Source organism: Pantherophis guttatus, chromosome 7, assembly GCF_059756535.1.
Source record: "Pantherophis guttatus breed Tessera chromosome 7, ASM5975653v1, whole genome shotgun sequence".
In the NCBI taxonomy this organism is placed as follows: Eukaryota; Metazoa; Chordata; class Lepidosauria; order Squamata; family Colubridae; genus Pantherophis; species Pantherophis guttatus.
Window position 1 is genome coordinate 5,292,982 of NC_142069.1, and position 7,102 is coordinate 5,300,083.

Here is a 7,102-nt window from a genome sequence, read left to right on the forward strand (position 1 = left end):
CGGCTGCCTGCAATTTGGCAGTTCGAATCTCACAGGGCTCAAGATTGACTCAGCCTTCCATACTGTTGTGGTCCGCCAGCAGCCTGTGGAGCTGGCAGCGGAGTCAGACAGTGAGGAGGCTGGGGAGGACCATGGGCCAGTCCTGGAGGCTGGGGAAGGCCCGGATGAGGGCTCTGCGTCGGAGGCCGAGATGGGGCCAGGGCCATCTGGGAGCGATGCACGGATTCCGGAGCCTCCAGAGGCGGATAGCAGAGAGACAGAGGAACAGGAGGAGCCTGTTCCTAGTGTGCGCATGCGAAGAGCTGCCAGAAGGCAAGAGCAGCTAAAGCAAAAAGGACGACTTGGGAGTAAGGCCAGGAGATGATTGGCCCCTCCCAGAAGGCTTAAAAGAGCAGCAATGGCTCTTGGGCTCTTTGTAGGAAAACAACGTTGCTACATTTGTTTCTTGTCAGCCTCTCTTGCTTCTGAACTTTGTGCAGGTTTTGCTAAGTGGGAAGGAAGGAAGGAAGGAAGGAAGGAAGGAAGGAAGGAAGGAAGGAAGGAAGGAAAAGGAAGGAAGGAAGGAAAAGGAGGGAGGGAAGGAAGGAAGGAAGGAAGGAAAAAGAAGGAAGGAAGGAAAAGGAAGGAAGAAAAAGGAAGGAGGGAGGGAAGGAAGGAAAAGGAAGGAGGGAGGGAAGGAGGGAGGGAAGGAAGGAAGGGAAAAAAAGGAAGGAAGGAGGAAGGAAGGAAGGAAGGAAAAGATAGGAGGGAGGGAAGGAGGAAGGAAGGAAAGAAGGAGGGAGGGTGGAAGGAAGGGTGGGTGGGTGGGTCCTGGTGGCACAGTGGTTAAAATGCAGTATTTCAGGCTGACTCTGCCGACTGCCAGGAGTTTGAGTTTCACCGGCTCAAGGTTGACTCAGCCTTCCATCCTTCCAGGGTTGGTAAAATGAGGACCCAGATAGTTGGGGGCAACAGGCTGACTCTGTAAACCGCTTGGAGAGGGCTGGAAAGCACCGTGAAGCGGTATATAAATCTAAGGGCTACTGCTATTACTACTGGAAGTTACAGCAGCACAGAAAAGTGAGTTAACAACTGCAGTGATTCCCTTAACAGCTGTGGCAAGGAAGGTCGTCAAACGAGGCCAAACTCACTTCACAAAGGTTTCACGTAGCAAAGGAAATTTTGGGCTCAGTTTTGGTCGTAATTCAAGGACTACCTAGAAACAGAGAAATACTTTCAGATTAGGCTTTCGTTGGATATCTGCTTGGGATGAAATGCGGACTTTCAGGTGGATTTTAAACAATCACATTTCTGGGAGGTAGTTATCGTATTTAAGCCTCTGGGTACCTCTTCCTTTCCTGTAGAGCAGTGTTTCTCAACCATAGCCGCTGGACGATGTGTGGACTTCAACTCCCAGAATTCCCCAGCCAGCGGAACTCCAGTGGAATTCTGGGAGTTGAAGTCCACACATCGTCCAGCGACCAAGGTTGAGAAACACTGCTGTAGAGAGTAAGGAAGATGACATGAATGGAACTGTTTTGTAGGCAAAAGGGGCTGAAAACAATTTTTAAATCCAGAACAATGAGATAATATTCAGAAGCAGCTCAGACAAGACACCCTCCCCTAATTCACTGGCGTATAAGGAGGAGGAAGCTGTGTCGCACAATCAGATTTGCAAGATTCTGTCCTTATAGCTAATCTCAATAAAAAATAGTTTTAATCTTCCTGTGGAGTTGATTTCCTGGCCTGGTGTCCAGGGGAAAGAAAAGTCCTCATTATTTTTCTTCTATAAAAGAGAATAAAAATTATCTATCAAGCTTTATTCAGTCAACATAGACTGGCAGAACAAAAAAATTATAATTTCTATTCCCTGGCTCTGGAGAAAAGCTGGTAGAATCCAAGACCTAATTCAGGGATTTTTTAATAATTATCTTTATTCAGTCAACATAGACCAGCAGAACAAAAAAAATTATAATTTCTATTCCTTGGCTCTGGAGAAAAGCTGGTAGAATCCAAGATCGAATTCAGGGATTTTGAAAGACTATTTTAAAAATAGTTTCTGCTGCTCGTGTACATTTCGACAAAAGATACAACTGTGTGTGGGTTGGGTTGGTTGGAAATATGCCAGTCCCTTGTGTTCCAAACTTAGAGGATACGTAATTTAAAACCTCACCCCAGAAAAAGAGAATTATAATAACCTGCCACCAGTCAGGCTATTGAAACAATTTGCCTATCTGGGAAGCTCTTTTTTCCAAAGAAGGAAAAAGAGAGAAGGCGAGAAAGGAATACTACAGGCAGTCCTCAAGTTACGACCCCAATTGAGCCCAATGTGTATGCCGTTCAGTGAGAAACTTGTTAAGTGAGTTTTTTGCTCCATTTTACGACCTTTCTTGCCGCCGTTGTTAAGTGAATCGCCGCAGTTATTGAATGAGTCACGCGGTTGTTAAGTGAATCCTGCTGACATTGCTTGTCAGAAGGTGGGGATCGGGTGACACCAGGACACTGCGACCGTCATAAGTGTGAATCAGTTATGAAGCATCCGAATGTAAAATCACATGATCCTGGGGAGGCTACCACAGTCGTAAGTGTTCCTCTGGTTAATTGTCCTCCCTGTAAGTTTCTCCTTAATTCCAGTCTGCCTCTCTCTTTGGTTAGTTTCCATCCATTGTTTCTTGTCCTGCCCTCAGGTGCTATGGAGAATAATTTGACCCCCCCTCTTCTTTGTGGCAGCCCCTCAAATACTGGAAGACTCCTTCCTTCCTTCCTTCCTTCCTTCCTTCCTTCCTTCCTTCCTCCCTCCTTCCTTCCTTCCTCCCTCCCTCCTTCCTTCCTTCCTGTCTTCCTTCCTTCTTTCCTCCCTCCTTCTTTCTTGCCTTCCTGCCTTCTTTCCTCCCTCCCTCCCTCCTTTCTTCCTTCCTTCCTCCCTCCCTCCTTCTTTCCTTCCTTCCTTCCTCCCTCCCTCCCTTCCTTCCTTCCTCCCTCCCTCCCTCCTTTCCTTCCTTCCTGTCTTCCTTCCTTCTTTCCTCCCTCCTTCTTTCCTGCCTTCCTGCCTTCTTTCCTCCCTCCCTCCCTCCCTCCTTTCTTCCTTCCTTCCTCCCTCCTTCTTTCTTTCCTTCCTTCCTTCTTTCCTCCCTCCCTCCCTTCCTTCTTTCCTCCCTCCTTTCCTTCCTTCTTGCCTCCCTCCTTTCCTTCCTTCCTTTTTCCTCCCTCCTTCTTTCCTTCCTTCCTGCCTTCCTTCCTTCTTTCTTTCTTCCCTCCTTCTTTCCTTCCTGCCTTCCTTCCTCGCTCCCTCCCTCCTTTCCTTCCTTCCTGTCTTCCTTCCTTCTTTCCTCCCTCCTTCTTTCCTGCCTTCCTGCCTTCTTTCCTCCCTCCCTCCTTCCTTCCTTCCTTCCTCCCTCCCTCCCTCCTTCTTTCTTTCCTTCCTTCCTTCCTTCTTTCCTCCCTCCTTCTTTCTTTCCTTCCTTCCTTCTTTCCTCCCTCCCTCCCTTCCTTCTTTCCTCCCTCCTTTCCTTCCTCCCTTCTTTCCTCCTCCTTTCTTTCCTTCCTCCCTTCCTGCCTTCCTTCCCTCCTTTCCTTCCTTCCTTGTTTCCTTCCTTCCTTTTTTCCTCCCTCCTTTCCTTCCTTCCTGCCTTCCTTCCTTCCTTCTTTCCTCCCTCCTTCTTTCCTTCCTGCCTTCCTTCCTGCCTGCCTTCCTTCCTGCCTTCCTTCCTTCTTTCCTTCCTTCCTTCCTTTTCCTTTTTATTTTATTTTCCCCCCCAGGCTTCCTAAAGTGGGAACTGTCACGCTAGGCACCGACCAGGCGCTGTCTGTTTTGCAAACGGGGTGGTTTCTTAGCAGCTGAGCCACGCCATGCCACGGCTCCTGAACTCTTTTGCAGCCCTTCCAGCAAAGGCTATCGTCCTTGTCTCGGTGCCTGGGTTTTACTGCGTTCAGGAGGGGCTGAGGCAGGCTGAGGGTGTTTTTTTGACTATAGTTGCCTCTGATTTTCTAGAAATGACGCAGTGTTTTGCATGGCAATTCCAAAGCAGAGAGGAAACCGTGGGAGTGAAGGCGCGAAGAAGGAAGAGAGAGAGGGAGCCCTGAAGTTAAGTGGCAAGGTGCCCGTAAGGTATGATTCCCGAAACGCAGCAGATCCAATCTGCACACACCTCCTTTGGGGCCACCAGGTGGTAGCAGAGAGACGCCGAAATCTCCTCACCCTCTCCTGCCCCCTGGAGGTCAATCCAGATTTGCTCCGTTGTACAAAATCCAGCGGTGACTCACCGAAATGGATGAGGCAAAAGGTCAGAAGAAGGAAATAAACATGTAAAAACTGTGTGGGCGGTGTGTACATAACAAGAGAGAGATGCACACAAGCCTGGCCCCGGTCCGAAGTGTGATGGCGACAACATGTCAAAAAAGAGAGGAAGTCTCGCGGGGCAGCAACCACTTGTAACTTGGACTGCTCTAGAACAACAACAACAAAAAAAAAACACAACGAGGATAAATATGTTGAGTTTATTCTACTCCTACTCCTCCCTCTCTCTCTCTTCTTTTATAGGCATGCTTTTCGTTCATTTTCTTGCGTTTTTCCAAGCCAGCTTTCCAGATCAGAGATTTCTCGCAGTGTTTTGTGTCTCTTTGTTCCTAAATTGTTAGCCCAGGGGTCAGCAACCTGCGGCTCCAGAGCCACATGCGGCTCTTTGGGCCCTCTGCTGTGGCTCCCTGTCAGGTGATCCCACCATTGGCTGGCCCCGCCCCTCACCCTCCCCTCCCAGTCACTCCTCGCCTGGCCTGAGAAGGTAAGGGTGACGGCGGGGGATGGAGAAACGGCCAGGGCAGAGAGACAGAGAGATACAGAGAGATACAGAGAAAGAGGGAGAGAGAGAGAGAGACAGAGACAGAGAGAGAGGGGGAGAGAGACAGAGATACAGAGAGAGAGGGAGAGAGAGAGAGAGACAGAGATACAGAGAGAGAGGGAGAGAGACAGAGACAGAGAGATACAGAGAGAGAGAGAGAGAGATACAGAGAAAGAGGGAGAGAGAGAGAGAGAGAGACAGAGAGATACAGAGAGAGAGGGAGAGGGGGAGGGAGGCGAGAGAGAGAGAGATGTCAAAAGGATTGTGTGGTTCCCGGTGTTTTTTAACAACTGGTTCTCTGCCCTAATGACCAACTGGGTAGGCATGGCTGGAGGGTGTCATGTGACTGGTGGAAGTGAGTGACATCGAGTTGGCCACGCCCACCCAGGTTTTGTGGCTCCCGGTGCTTTCTTTTCTGTGGGAAACGGGTCCGAATGGCTCTTTTTAAGGTTGCAGACCCCTGTGTTAGCCCAAGGGCTGGGAATTATAGGCACTGGAGTCCAGGAGCCTTGGACAGCCTTCCTGGAGAAAAGCTGCTTTGAGTTTCCACCCAGGCCTTTAAGTCTGGCTCCCGTAACAGCAGGGATCTCCGACCTTGGCCCCTTTACGACTTGTGGACTTCAACTCCCAGAATTCCTCAGCCGGTCCACAAGTCATAAAGCGGCCCATCGTTCCCCCACCCCTAATCTAGACCAATCAGTTTCTCCACTTTTGACCATCCTGAAGTTTGGGGACCTCAACTTCCAGAATATCCCAGCCAGCAAGTCCAGCACTTTTTGGAGTTTTAAAATATAAAATTTGGAGTTTAAAAAAAAAAAAATAAAAAAGCACTCGGAATCACGGTTCAGAAAATTTAAAATCTGGACCAAAATGCCAGGTGTTCTATATACTTTGGTTCAGATTTTAACAAGTGGATTTCAACAAATGGAGATATTTGACTTTTCCAACCTGGGAAGGTATAAGAAAATCAGAAATGAGCCTGTGGTTGTTTCATGTTTCTTTGTGGTTCTAGAACTATAAAAGTGGATGAGATAAGTAGTGTATTTCATTGTTGTCTACCCTCCAATCTATACTTGATGGTCGTGCCTTAGAAGACTATCTGTACGGGTGGTTCTCGACCTACGACCACAATTGAGCCCAACATTTCTGTTGCTAAGCAAGACAGTTGTTCAGTGTATTTGGCCCCATTTTATGACCTTCCCTGCCGTAGTTGTTAAGTGAACAGCTGCAGTCGTTAAGTTAGTAGCACGGCTGTTAAGTGAATCTGGCTTCCCCATCGACTTTCCTTGTCCGAAGGTCACAAAAAGGGATCACAGGACTCTTGGGACACTGGAACGGTCGTAAATATGAGTCAGTTGCCAAGTATCTGGATTTTAATCACGTGACCATGGGAATGCTGTAATTTTTGTAAGTGTGAAAAATTGTCATGTCACTTTTTTTTCAGGACTGTTGTCACTTGGAATGGTCACTAAACGAACTGTTGTAAGTTGAGGACTCCCTGTACAGGGTCTTCCCCAGAGAGGTCAAGGCATCCCAGCTTTTCCAATCCAAGGGTATATTGGAGAGAAATTGATTTATTTAATTGAATTTATTTGCTGCCCATCTTGTAGCAAATGATGGAAGGGAGGGAGGGAGAGAGGAAGGGGGAGGGAGGGAGGGAGGAAGGGAGAGAAGGAAGGAAGGAAGGGGGAGGGAGGGAAGGGAAGGGGGAGGAAGGAAGGAAGGAAGGGAAGGCAGGGAGGAAGGGAGGGAGGGAGGGAGGAAGGGGAAGGGAGGGAGGGAAGGAGGGGAATCGGAGGGAAGGCAGGGAGGGGGGAGGGAGGAAGGAAGGAAGGAAAAGGAAGGGGAGGGAGGGAAGGGAAGGAGGAAGGAAGGGAGGGAGGGAGGGGAATCAGGGAGGGACGGAGGGAAAGGAAGGCAGGGTGGGGGAGGGAAGGAGGAATGAAGGAAGGAAAAGAAAGGAAGGGAAGCCAGGGAGGGAGGGAGGAAGGGGAAGGGAGAGAGGGAGGGAGGGAAGGTAAGGCATAGTGGTGGGAGGGGGAAGGAAGGAAAAGGAAGGAAGGGAAGGCAGGCAGGGAGGGAGGAAGGAAGGAAGGAAAAGCAAGGGAAGGGAGGGAGGGAGGGAAAGGAAGGCAGGGAGGGAGGGAGGGGAATCAGGGAGGGAGGGAAGGGAAGGCAGGGAGGTGGGAGGGGGAAGGAAGGAAAAGGAAGGAAGGGAAGGGAAGGCAGGGAGGGAGGGAAAGAGGGAGGATGGCTAGATCTTGGGGCACATGGTTTATGTGGTG

General features: G+C 49.4%; 1 long non-coding RNA gene across 1 annotated transcript; it reads left to right on the forward strand.

Moving 5' to 3' along the window:
• The first annotated feature begins 2,088 nt into the window (after window positions 1-2,088).
• Window positions 2,089-4,586, forward strand: LOC117676824 (uncharacterized). The gene is made up of 2 exons (XR_004594512.3): window positions 2,089-2,560; window positions 3,971-4,586. It is a non-coding gene; the product is annotated as an uncharacterized LOC117676824 (long non-coding RNA).
• The last annotated feature ends 2,516 nt before the right edge of the window (window positions 4,587-7,102 follow it).